This window comes from Centropristis striata, unplaced genomic scaffold, assembly GCF_030273125.1.
Source record: "Centropristis striata isolate RG_2023a ecotype Rhode Island unplaced genomic scaffold, C.striata_1.0 Scaffold_25, whole genome shotgun sequence".
NCBI lineage: Eukaryota > Metazoa > Chordata > Actinopteri > Perciformes > Serranidae > Centropristis > Centropristis striata.
The window spans coordinates 704,255-718,796 of NW_026739041.1; the positions used below are offsets into that span (position 1 = coordinate 704,255).

General features: G+C 42.2%; 1 pseudogene; it reads right to left on the reverse strand.

Moving 5' to 3' along the window:
- Window positions 1-1,479, reverse strand: part of LOC131967728 (antigen WC1.1-like) — a 291,010-nt pseudogene extending 289,531 nt beyond the window's left edge.
- Window positions 1,480-14,542: the final 13,063 nt, after the last annotated feature.

Consider the following 14,542-nt stretch of genomic DNA (forward strand, 5'->3'; position numbering starts at 1 on the left):
TGTGTGTGTATTCATATGTTTAGGGAGCTTTAATAAGAACTCTGTGTGTGTGTGTGTGTGTGTATTCATGTGTTTAGGGAGCTTTAATAAGAACTCTGTGTGTGTGTGTGTGTGTGTATTCATGTGTTTAGGGAGCTTTAATAAGAACTCTGTGTGTGTGTGTGTGTGTGTGTGTATTCATGTGTTTAGGGAGCTTTAATAAGAACTGTGTGTGTGTGTGTGTGTGTATGTGTGTGTATTCATGTGTTTAGGTAGCTTTAATAAGAAATGTGTGTGTGTGTGTGTGTGTGTGTGTGTGTATTCATGTGTTTAAGGAGCATTAATAAGAACTGTGTGTGTGTGTGTGTGTGTGTGTGTGTGTATGTGTGTGTGTGTGTGTATTCATGTGTTTAAGGAGCATTAATAAGAACTGTGTGTGTGTGTGTGTGTGTGTGTGTGTGTGTGTGTGTGTGTGTGTGTGTGTGTTGCACAAATCGTGCAGTCAGTTTCACTGTATTATAATGTTAGACAGTTTCTTTTCTTTCAAATATCTGCACTAAATGAGTTTCTTCCTCCCTGATACGAGGATGTGAGTCCACTAAAGCTCTGCTAGCAGCCGGGTTTACAATACTCTGAGGGAAACTCTTGGCTTACCTGAACAGGTGAGATCCAGGATAAACAAAGACAAATATGGAAATATAACATATATAGATTATAAACCACTGACTGTCACTGTGACAGAGGAAGGAACTCACTGGAAACATTTCTCTCATTCATGATGTCATAGATGATGTCACTGACAGGCTTACCTGAACAGGTGAGATCCAGGATAGACCGAGAGGAATATGAAGATGCACAGTCCCTCAGAGCAGATCCAGACTGGACACAGTCAGGTATGATCTCCCACACAGGTCTGCGTGAGGACTGCCTTCTCCATTCTACAGAAACAGCATAACCACAGTCTAAGTCTCTGCAGGCAGCTGCTGCTGTCTTCAGGGTCCAGTCAGAGTTATAGTCAAACACTGGTCTCCAGTCTCCTCCATGTTTCAGCTCCAGTGTTCCTGCACAGCGACTGTCTCCTCCCACCAACCTGACAGGCTCTGAACACAAACAAGAGAGTCATCAGTAAAAGAATAAAGTGAGTTTGATGAGAACAGAAATGAACCAAATGAAAGCTGCAGCTCCTCTTCTACCTGAGCAGGTGAGTCCAACAGCTCTGCCAGGTGAGGAGGTGTTTCTATCTGAGCCTGAGCTTCTACAGTCCAGGAGAGCAGACTCATTTCCTCCACACTGGAACTCTTTGGTCCACATTGGAGCCTCCCCTTCTCCATAGAGCGCCCCCTGGAGGACTGAAGGAGCCCCACAGCCAAGCTCCCTGCAGACCACCTCTGCATCCTGCTGGTCAAAGTCAGCTTCACACACTGAGGACCAGCTCTGGTTAGACTGGTCAGACTTCAGCTCCAGTCTGCCTGAGCACAGACTGGTCCCATTCACCAGCCTGACAGAGTCTGGAGAGGAGAGAGAAGAGAAACAGAGAGGTAAAAGACACCAGACACAGAATACAAAGATCTCATGAAACAACAAATCAGTGATTCAAACTGGATGGAGCAGAACTCCAACATTGGAACAATAACAAGTGTGAATGTTTTCAAACCACACAACATCACAGACCTGCTGACTTTTACACATTTTGTGTAGCAGGAACACATAGTGACATGAAAGTACAGTTGTATGATCTGTAGCTCCTAAACTACGCTAAAAGCTGATCACACCTGGAGGTCAATTGTGTCCTTGCAGGACTCAGGTCTAAATGGGGCATGCTCTGCTGCGACAGAACACACTGAACTCCGTCTGACTGGTTATTTCTGCGTCGTGTTACATCCAACTTGTGTCTTCGTGTTCTGTTAAATGTTCTATGTTAAGTTCCACACTTGGCTGACCAAACATGAGCCGGAACTACAAGGCCATCTTCATTTTACTCAGCTTTTTATGGCTGGTTGGTGACGACCTTACACTGCTGTCAGACACTGGCTACCGGTGTTTGCTGAGTTATGCCTGCAGAGATCTGCTGCCCCTCGCAGGAGCACCACAGCAAAAACTACATAGCAGTGATTTCTCCTGTAAAGTCTGAATTAAAAACCATATAACGCTCTTTGTGTTCTTCATCAATAGTGATATATAACCTGCTGTCTTTAGTTTATCAAAGTTTCGACTCATCAATGTTTTATTAGTCTCAGATGTTTTTTTTTTTGTCAAAGTCAGTCAAATATGTGCTGATAATAAAACCATTTGATTCCTGTAGCAGTTTTATTTATTTTATATGCATCTTCCCTAAATCATCTTACCTTGTTATTAAATGAATGTAACTCACACTATCTAATGGCCCAATATATGTGCTGAGATAAAGTTATGGATGCAATATGCAGAGGTGGGACTATATTTTATTACCTGCAGAGATCTGCATCGTTCCTTTCTCAGACCAGGTAAGTATTAATGTATGAACTGTCCTCTCAAAACAGTCTAAAATATGAGCTGGTAAAAGCATTTCACTCCTGGATATCCAGAGACAAAGTTAGGAGGACACGCATTATATGGCAAGACTCATATTTTACTTGATCTGGAGTTTATTAAGTTATAACTTTATTGTTATAACAATATATATTCAGGTTTGCACAATATATTTATCATGTTATTACATGACATTATCTTGTTATTTCAAGATAATGATATTTTCATGTTATGAAGGTTAGTAACATACACTTTACACATATTCAAATGGGCAGTCCACAAACCAATGGGTGACGTCAAGGTGACTACGTCCATTACCTGAACAGGTGAGATCCAGGATGGAGGAAGAGGAATCTGATGATGCACAATCCCTCAGAGCAGATCCAGACCAGACACAGTCAGGTCTGATCCTCCACACAGATCTGACTGAGGACTCCACTCTCCGTTCTAGAGAAACAGCAGAACCACAGTCTAACTCTCTGCAGACAGCTGCTGCTGCCTTCAGGGTCCAGAGAGAGCGGCCATCCACTGGTCTCCATTCTCCTTCATGTTTCAGCTCCAGTGTTCCTGCACAGCGACTGTCTCCTCCCACCAACCTGACAGACTCTGAACACAAACAAGAGAGTCATCAGTAAAATAAGTGAATTTAATTAGAATTAAACAGTTACAGCTGGCTGCTTATTCTGCTTTAATGATTCATTATTTCTCTGTTCTCTATTTTATATTTGTCTTCTCTACCTGTTGAGTTGAGTTTTCCTTCAGCCTGGAGTCCTGACAACAAAATCAGAAGATAAACATCAGAATAAAGCAGCATGATTGGAGCTGTGGACAGAATGAACTCTCTCAGGTTGTTTTGTCAAGGTAATACAAGTTATAATAGTAATAATAATAATTATTATTATTATTATTACTAGTATTACTAGTAATAATAATTATCATTATTACTATTAATGATTGTAATTATAATAATATAACTATTATCCTTAACACCACAGTTTAAAATGTTTGAACAGCAACAGTTAAAGAAGTAAGGGAACTAGTTGTCAAACAGAAATCTGCTAGTGAATAAAGAGAAAAAGAAACCTCCAGAAAGTGACTGTTAATTCACTCTTGTCTTAGAACTTCCACGTTACTGTGGAACCTCTCAAAAACATTCATATCTGTCAGCTGTCAGCAAGGGCGTAGGTTTGGTCTCAACATTGGTAGGGACAATATAACAGCATAACCTGCATGTACATTATTTGCTGGGACGGGACATTAAAAAGACCAAACTGATGGACGGGGTCGGGGCTACATTTCTTGTGAATGTGAATCTAATGAATAGGTCGGCTCAATGATCAATGCAAAAAAAAAGTGTAGAATAAATGACTGGATTTTATTAATTAACAAATGATCCATTGCATGAACATAACTTAAATTATATTAATCTACAGTTCACAATCAATAAAATCTTGTTAATCTCTTAACTATCAAGGAAAACAAAAAATAAATATTTGTCTTAAGACCAGTCTACATTGTCTAAATAAATAAATGATATATAACTGAAAAAAAACTTACTGTCAAGAAATAACACACACACAAAAACCCTTTTCTTAAAGCAACAGTGTAGTTGTTCTTACTTTACGCCTCCTTTTTCTCTCCCCCTCCAAACAGGTGATTTCCAGTTATTTTACCCAGTGATACTACTTAAACTATGCATGTATCTACACATCGTTGCCTACATTGTCCTTGTTGTCTCTTTCACCTTCTTCTCCCTTATTTTCATCTCTAAACTGCATCAGTGGTTGGGCTGAGCCATTCTGGAAAACATCCAGATCTAAAAATACTTTTTAATTGAACTTTTTACCTCAATCATGATAAATGTACAATTATCTGAGAAAAGTGAAAAAATGACTGCATGGGCTGCAAATAAAAATATGTTTAAATAAATAATTTAGAAAATAAATCAATACTTTTTAATAAATCAATACACTAACAGGTAAAGAGGAGGAGCAGGAGGAGGAGGAGAGGAGGAGCAGGGGGAGGAGGAGGAGGAGCAGGAGGAGGGGGAGGAGGAGAAGGAGGAGCAGGAGGAGGAGAGGAGGAGGAGGAGGAGAGGAGGAGAGGAGAGGAGGAGGAGGAGGAGAGGAGCAGGAGGAGAGGAGGAGGAGAGGAGGAGCAGGAAGAGGGGGAGGAGAGGAGGAGGAGGAGAAGGGGGAGGAGCAGGAGGAGCAAAAGGAGGAGAGGAGGAGGAGGAGAGGAGCAAGAGGAGGAGGAGGAGGAGGAGAGGAAGAGCAGGAGGAGGGGGAGCAGGAGGAGGAGCAGGAAGAGGAGCAGGAGGAGCAGGAGGAGCAGGAGGAGGAGAGGAGGAGGAGCAGGAGGAGGAGCAGGAAGAGGAGCAGAAGGAGGAGGAGAGGAGGAGGAGGAGGATAAGGAGGAGCAGGAGGAGGAGAGGAGGAGGATAAGGAGGAGGAGCAGGAAGAGGAGCAGAAGGAGGAGGAGAGGAGGAGGAGGAGGATAAGGAGGAGCAGGAGGAGAGGAGGAGCAGGAGGAGGAGGAGGGGGAGCAGGAGCAGGAGAGGAGGAGAGGAGGAGGAGGAAGAGGAGGAGAGGAGGAGAGGAGAGGAGGAGAGGAGAGAAGGAGGAGCAGGGGGAGGAGCAGGAGGAGCAGAAGGAGGAGCAGGAGGAGGAGCAGAGGAGGAGCAGAGGAGGAGGAGGAGCAGGAGGAGGAGCAGGAGCAGGAGGAGGAGCAGGAGTCATCAGCCAAATGAGCCAATCAAACGTGAGTTTGAAACGTAGACTTGAAAAAGAAAATTGGACTGGCACATTGACGCTGGTGAAAAAGGGGTAAATGTGACTCTGAGCATAATGCAAATAATTCACTCAATAATGGTAGGGTCAGGAGCAGGAGGAGGAGGAGGAGGAGCAGGAGGAGGAGGACAAGAGGAGCAGGAGGAGGAGGACAAGAGGGTCAGGAGCAGGAGCAGGAGGACGAGGAGGAGGAGGACAAGAGGAGCAGGAAGAGGAGCAGGAGGAGGAGGAAGAGGGGGAGGAGCAGGAGGAGCAGGAGGACAAGAGGAGCAGGAGGAGGAGGGTCAATTCTCTCCTTGCAAAACATGGGAAGACAATGTAACTAACCTATATCAGTGCACTTCAAAGATAATGTAAATAAGGTTGTTTAAAGTTGGGAGGGTCATGTCCCTACCGTCCCTCTGCTAGCCTACGCCCATGGCTGTCAGCAGCCTGTTGTCAGACAGATTTACATATTAACATTTACATATTTACAGACAGATTTACATATTAACATTTACATATTTACAGACATATTTACATATTAACATTTACATATTTACAGACAGATTTACATATTAACATTTACATATTTACAGACATATTTACATGTTAACATTTACATATTTACAGACATATTTACATATTAACATTTACAGATTTACAGACAGATTTACATTTGTTGCTAGGCAGCAGCCTCTAGTGGTCGTAGTAATAATGACGACGCTATGAAGGAATTCACAGAAACGTTTATATGTTTTTTAGATGTTATTAATAACTGCAGAAAAATCTTCATGAAATATGTTGATATGATTTTTTAATTTTAAGACAGAAATGAAAGAATGCTTATAACAGAAGAAGAACATGTACTTGGTCATTAAAGCTGAATCGGATTAAAACTTAAAATTGAATCTTGATCTCTTGTAACCACATTTGTTTTTTAACATCGTAATATATAATTATGTTCTGATTAAAAACCTATTCCCTGTTTAAAAATGTCTCAAACTCACTGTAAATGCTAACATCCAGTTTAATTAAATATGATAAGTTTTCTTTCAGACATGCACAGATCTGTCTCATCTACTTTGTGCTTTCCACACAAAACGGTCAACCGAACGGTCAACGAGAGCTCTCTCAACACCTTCAACTGCTTGTGTTTGCACATTGATTTGGTGAGTAAATATTTAACTCTTTGGTTCACCGTTGCGTGGTCTTGTTGTAGTGTAGTACAGTGTACTTGCCAGGGAGGAGTAAATAAAGTAAATAAAATCAAATTCAAATATCACCGCTAGCAAGCATGCTATTTGACCGTGGCAGTAACTTCACCATTTTTGGTACAAAGGTAGACTCCAGTTTATGGTAGACTTCTCTGTTTTTGGTGAATTTTGGCGTGAAGACACTTGTCTACAAAGAGAAGTGAGACGTTAGAAATGCTTTTTCAATGAGCGCTTGGAATAAAAGTGGAGGGGGACTTCCAGTTATGGAGCGCAGCTGACAAGTCGCAGTAACTTGGCTCGTAGCTAACTTCCTGAAAAATACTTAAAACTCTACTGAGGCTCGGACAATATTGTCTGTTTTGGATGTGGAAAAGTGTATTTTGTCACTATGCCACCGAAAAATTCTAAACCACCTGGACAACAACCAGCTAAGTGGCCGCAAAATAACAAGGCTAATATCCTTGTGGAGAAGGTTAGCAAGAATGCTAACGAGGGCGAAGACGAAGCTAACGACAACGTGCCGTCCAACAGCGTCATACTGGATGCGATTCGCTCACTGAAGGAGGAATTCGCTAAACAATCCAACGATATGCTGGAGGCAATTAATGGGATTAAAACAGATGTATTGTCGCATTCGAAGAGGATCGGGGAAACGGAGGGGAGAATCTCACAGGCAGAGGATGATGTGACCAGCCTCCAACAAAAAGTCGAGCAGCTAGAAGGGACGGTGGAGATACTGAGGAATAAAATCCAAGATCAAGAGGACCGAGGGAGACGCTCCAACCTGAGACTAATTGGACTCCCTGAAAAAACCGAGGGCTAAGATATGTGCAGCTTTTTGGAAAACTGGCTTCCCAAAGCTCTGGGTGATGATCTCGCCCCCACCCCGGTCATCGAACGAGCTCATCGGGTATAGGCCATAAGGTGAACCCGTTTTTTGTTTCATCTCGTTCCCATGTCTGGGCACTAAATAATTTTTGGTTCTTAAAAAAGATATTTTGGTTTTCAACTAGAAAAAAAAAGTTCTCCTCTTGATATCCTGCAGTATTTTTTTAATTAGTGTTTAAAGTGGGGACTATTTCTTGCTTAGCGTAACAATATTTTCGTTCCGAGAGGTGACGTTTTTGTCACGTGCTTCACATTCGACCAATCAGGTAGCCGCGCAGATCCAAGATGGCGATGTCAACAACGTCTAGCGATCAAGAGGAAAATACTCTAAAACATCTAAAACACCTTAAAAAAGTTTGAAAAAAGAACAACAAAATATGCTACATGCATGTTACGTCTGTACGGAATGAAGAGGTGAATGATTTCACTATCAGAAGGTGGGATACTTACAGGAATAGTTTACAACGGTGGCTTTGCTGTCATGGCGAGTCTCATTAATTAGCCGAGACATTTAAATCCTGTATCGATGTTGAATATAAAGATATTCCTGGTGACGTTGGGTTTCACCCGACTTGTTACCGGCGGTTCATTGATAAAAGGCGATTGGATTCTGCCGAAAAACGGGCCAAAGGGCTGGCTGTGGGTCAAGATGAGTCTGTGCCATCGGACAACGCTTCAGGCTCGACAAGAGACATTCCACGAAATAAACTAAGATCGAAGACGGGCCTGCCTGTCGGTTCTGCTGGCCCCGTGCTCCCTGCTTTTTGTATAATTTGCAAGAAAACGGACAAGAGCATTACTGTGGGAGGCAAACGGCAGAAAGACCATCTTTCACAAGCAGAAACGCTTTCAGCAGGTAAACACACACACACACACACACACACACAGTTAGTGATGGGTACCGAATTCGAGTACCGATTCATGTAAAATCAAACGGTACCATGTTTCGGAAACCTAAACAGCGTTAACTTTAAACTGATCATTGATTTCAACCTGTTTTCATTTGACGTCTTTGATTAACAAGCGTGCTGACGATCGCACTATTTTTTATTTTTTATTTACCTCCTCGTCTGGTCCTGTCTGCTCACCGCGGCCACTAGCCACTAGCTGTTGCTCTCTTCCAACCCGGCGCACAGCGGAGAGTCTACAGTCTCCACAGAGACGAACAGCCGGCTCTGGGCCTGCTAGCCACCAGCTGCTATCTCTCCAATGTCTCTACCTGGGCTTGGCCTTCGTCTGCCTCCAGATTGGACCTTCCTTACTCCGTTTGCTCTCTCCATTCTTCTGTAGACCAGTCATTAGCAGCTAGCAGCTAGCTGCTGCATCTCTGGTCCTCCGCTAATACTCCGCTCTTCAACTCAGGAATATTACCTGCCACTTTACTCCAAATTGCCTCGCTGAAATTTAATCCCTCAGACTCCTGCGTCATCCTTGATATGTGCACAGAGCAGCCCGACTCAACTTTGTTTACTCCAACCATGCCACGCCCACAATACTGTCTGACCGGTGCTCCGCCCACAGCTACGACGTCATCACAACAAAACACACGTGCACTTGCAACCTTTTTTTTTTTTTTCTCCTCCGTGCACCTGAGAGCTCCTCTGCATTCTTTGATAACACTGCAACCTTCATGTTACAAAATGCACGTTCGCTCAACAATAAAGCACTGCTCATCCTGGATGTTATATTGTTTTGATATATTTTTGATATAAGTTTATATTTCGAGAAATAAATATGTTGAATTGAAAAAATTAGATTTTATTATTAAACAAATTAACATTTATTACCACATAAACAAACGCAAAAGTACCGAAAATTGGTACCGTTGAGTACCGGTACCGATTCCCAGGTACCGGGTATCGGTACCGTATCGGTTCAAATGTGAAAGGTACCCATCCCTACACACAGTACACATAGCACTTACACACATACAAACCATTTAATCATCTTTTATTTTCAGGCCAGTTGATGAACGCTGCCAGGATAAAGTAGCATTCTCTTGCATATTCAAGACAGAGACTGTGTGGCCATAGGGGTGCGGTACCACAAGTCCTGTTACAGACAGTACACCAGGTTCCTGACAAAGTCTGCTGTAACAGCTAATGGAACCGCAGACGAAGAAGTGTGAGTTATTAAATTGCATTATCAATTATATACACATTATAAATTACAATTCATATTCTAGATGCATGACAGATACAGTGTCAAAAATTATGAAATTACTATAGAATAAATAAAAGTTTCACTTTTTGAATGGACTTTTCCATGATATTACATTTGTTTTAGATGCACTTGTAAAGGCTGTTTGTATGTAGCTACAATCTTGACTGCATACCTTTTGGCACATATTAAATGTGTGTGTGTGTGTGTGTGTGATTCTTTTCAGAAGTGAACCAACCTTTGATGCCAACTACAAGATATTCTGCGAGAGGATCATCCGCCAAAGGATAATTGTAAATCAGGAGGTGCTGAGAATGAACCAGCTACGACGAATGTTTTTAAATACGGTGCAAAAACATGAAGATCGTGATGCTTCAAACTACAGGTAACAACTGAAGCTTTTTTTGGCAGCGATGTAAAACACGTTTATGCAGGATTTAAAAAAAAAGGCTTTGAATGTATATTTAAACTACTAATACTTTTCAGTATGAATATATCTTTATTTACACCCTTTTGCTCCTCTTTCCATGTGTTCTTATGTTGCAGGCAGGATCAACTGAAGAGAAGGCTGACCCTGGACTTTCCCCAACTGGTGTTTCACTCCCCAGGCAAGCGCAACATCAGCGAACTGGTTTTTGTTGAGACATTGTCTGCAGATACGCTGATAGACAGGCTACCTCATCCATCAGGTACAGACACAACTGAGTCAACTGAAGTAAGCCAAGCTGAAAGTGACACGGAACACATGGCAAGAACAACAGCTGGTCCGCAAACTACTGAGAACACAAGGACACTTTATAGTGCAGCGCTGATACTGAAGCAGCTACGATGTGACTCTCCCGGTATGACGTGCCCCTGGCCACCCACATCAGAGGATCTCAATGTGTCTGATGCTAAATCTGTTGTGTCACTTGAACTGTACAATGTTATTGCTTGGATTGTAGGTGCAACAGAGGAACCAACATTAGCCTGTTATGTTGATAGACCAAGACATAACGATTTGGGTGTCTGCCTCCGACCTTTAGATGCAAGATACATAATGTCTTGACAAACAGAGATCACTTTTAGGTTCAAATCTTCTGGAATAAGTATTCGCCATTTAACAGGTTCCTCACAAGTTGTGTCACTGCTGAGTGGACTAGGACATTGTGCTTCATGGGACACAGTTGTCAGTCTAGACACTAGCCTTGCCCAACTACAACTACTAGAGGGCAGAGACAAAATCCCAGTTGGATTCTCAAAGAAGACTCCTACAATACTGGTGTGGGACAATATTGACTTTGGGGAGGAGACACTGTCAAGTCGTGGAACTACTCACCATACAAATGGCATTATGCTGCAAAGTTCTGTCGCTGAACCTGCGTTAAGAACAAACAGACAACCACTACAGAAGGGAGTGTCCTCATTCAAAGCACCCCCTAGCACTCCTGTAGAACACTACCAACAGTCTAAAAGACAAGGGCCACAGAACTTGTGTCATCATCATACTATTCCACTGCAGCTGGAAACATACAGATTGAACACCGTGTCTGCAGCCCAAACCGAACTGGCATATGTTTTTGTAAAATACATAGATGCTGAACGATGCACAGTCCCAAGCTGGACAGGTTTCCATACATTGCTTCAAGGTGATGCTACTCTGCAAAAGTCAGCACTGCATTATCTTCCAGTCATTGAGGCTTCACCGACAGAGATGTCAACGGTAAACACAATTCTGAAGCGAAGTGTCCAAATTGCTGATCGGCTTGAACTGGACCATATCGTGTTAGTGTTTGACCAAGCTATATATGCCAAGGCTCAACAAATCCGTTGGAAAGACGAAGACTTGACGAAGCGTCTAGTGATAAGACTAGGCGAGTTTCACACATGCATGTCCTACCTCGGTATTCTAGGGAAAAGGTTTGGAGATGCAGGACTGCAAGACATACTCATTGAGTCTGAAGTGGTTGCCCCAGGATCCATCAATGGGTGATCAGTGGTCATCAGTATAACCGCAGCATGAGGGCACACAAGCTTATGTATGAGTGTCTGCAACGCGCCAGGGTAAACACCTTCCTGGACTCTTTGCCACCAGTGGAGAGAGATGAGTGTTTTGATGTTATTGAGGAGATAAAATGTGCATTCCCAGAGGGAACAATTGAAGTTTTGGGTGCTAATGACAAATTTGAAAAAATCTGTTTTAAGTATGCAGAATATGTGGAAAGGAGAAGTGCAGTCAACCAAACATTTGCATTCTGGAGTTCATACATCGATATGGTTCAAACACTCCTTCTGTTTGTGAGAGCAATAAGAGAATCTGACTGGCAACTCCACCTGTCAACAGTGCGATTGATGATGCCGATGTTTTTGCCTATGATCGTGTGAACTATGCTAGGTATCTACCTGCATACTGGCTGGAAATGGTCAATTTGCCTGTGACACATCCTTCTTGCCACAACGACCTCAGCGTTAAAGGACAGTGGACTGTCCAACATCAAAGTGTCCATGGATTTGCCTCGATTGCCTGTGACCAGGCTATTGAGCAAACATGCAACCGAGATTCCAAGACAAAAGGTGGATGGACAGGGATAACACAGAATCGAGCTGGATATTATCACAAAAGGAAAGGGCTGCTACAACAAGACAATGTGAGTCAATGGCAGGTAAATCTCCTGAACAACGGAAACGGAAAGACCTTGACAGCACACGGATCCATGCTGATGAAAAGGCTGTGACTAGAATAAGTTCCACCCTAGATTCTATGCTGAACCCTTTCGACACACACCACGAAGGTATTGTGTGTCTTAGCTCTGGGACAGTAGCAGTTGAAGAAATCAAGAAGGATTTGCTCGCAGCTCCAGACAAGGGGGAAAAAGCTGTCAAAGAGTTTATGGACCAGCGACTTTTGTCAAAATCTGTCGACATATTCGCTCCCATCAAGGCACTTAAACTGAAAACCTTTAGTGACCAGGCAAAGACGAAGAAGAAATCTGCAGCGGGCAAGGATGTGATTCTACAGGCTGACAAGAAGCTGTTCTCCAGACTGCTCATAATAGGCCAGAGTAGAAAAATTGACCTTAGGGAGATTCTATCCTACTCACTGGGAACGGTTTCCTATCCTCTCGCCAGTACGGATGGTTCACTTGCCAAAACTAACAAATCAGCTCTCATGGATTTATTAGAGGCTAAAGGTGGGGACTGCCTAGTTGATAAAATCCCAGCAAATGGAGCTATTTTGTTCGATGGCATGGCGGTCATACAAGCCCTTCAGTCCAGACCATCCACCTTTGGAGAGCTCGCTGAGACCATACTAAAGTACTTAGTCAAGCTTGCTCTGCAGTACAAGTGTGAAAGGGTAGACTTTGTGATAGACCAGTATCCTGAAATGAGCATGAAAAATGTAGAACGGTCACATAGAGCTGTTGGTGGCACACAACAGGTGCAAATTTATGGAAGGAACCAGAAGACACTAACTCAATGGAAAAAGTTAGGGTTAGTTAGAACTGTGTCACTGCTTGAAAGTAACAGATGGTTCACAAACTGTAAATGCTGTTAAGGATCTTGAATGTGATCATGAGGAATGTGAAACAAGCGTGTTCTTACATGCACATCATGCTGCACAGGAACATGAAACGGTCATCATTAAGAGCCCTGATACAGATGTGGCAGTTATTGCTTTAAGTCTGCAGAGAGATTTTCCACGTAGCTTGTATTTCTTAACAGGAGTTGGCAACAGGACAAGAATCATTGACCTTGTTAAGGTGTCAACAGCCCTTGGAAACAGTGTGTGTTTGGCACTTATTGGAATTCATACCTTTTCAGGTTGCGACTCCACGAGCGCCTTTCATGGCAAGGGGAAAAGAAAGACGTTTTCTGTTGCTTGCGAAAAAGAAGAATACCTGCCTGCATTTACACATCTGGGAAGCAGTTTTGAATTGGACCAGTCAACATTTGATGTGCTGAGCAAATATGTGTGCCACCTGTATGGCCAATCATCTGCAGAAAATGTCAACGATGCAAGGTACAGAGCATTCTGCATGGCATCATCAGCTTTGCCGGAACTCTCAATGCCCCCTACAAGTGACGCCCTGCACCAACACTGCAAAAGGGCAAACTACCAGGCTGCAATAATGAGACTTTCTCTCAAAGGTATCATGTCTCCCCTTCACCCAATGGCAATGGATGGCACATTGAGGATGGGGAGTTAAAAGTTACATGGATGACTACAAATCCTGCCCCTGAGAGTGTGTTAAAGGTAGTCCACTGCAGCTGCAAGCAGAGCAGATGTGAGACAGGAAGATGTTCCTGTATGTCTGCAAGACTGTCCTGTACTGATCTGTGTCGGTGCCAAAATTGTGCCAATATTTCCATGGAAACTGATGAAGTGTGACTTTGAGTATTCTGAAGGAGGGAGACATTGTTCATCTCTTAGCCATCACTATCATCAGAGCCATCTTCCCATGTGCTTATATCCTCTGTTAGTTCTCTCATAAAAATTTGAGTTTTTGCCAAATTTGAGAAAAAGTATTTTACTATTTTTTTTGTTACTTAAGTTAAATACTTAAAAAATAAAAATAAAATGTGAGGTTACAGTGCACTTGACCTTAAAAAAATTATAATTATCAAAGTTTGAGTTTGTGCCAAATTTGAGGAAAATGTATCAAAGTATTCTTGAGATATGGCTTTAACAATGTGCAAAGTTAAGACAAAATAATACAAAAATGTATTTAAAAAATACTCAAGACCTGCTGTGACATCAACACATTGTTTTGTTCAGGTAAATATTGTTTTATACAATATTGTGTACAGATTCTGAACTGTAATGCAGTTTTTGTTGTATTATCCATTTTTTGGCATTATTTGATATTTTGATTGATGTCAGCCATTTTGGGCCAAAGTGTTCTTTATTTTATTTTATTTTTTACTTCCTCTTATAACACAGTATCTACTGAAATTTTTAATGTATAAAACGTCATTGTTTAGCAAAATGTACCATGTGTATGTTCAATTGTACAGGTTGCTATTCACTTATTTTGAAGCTTT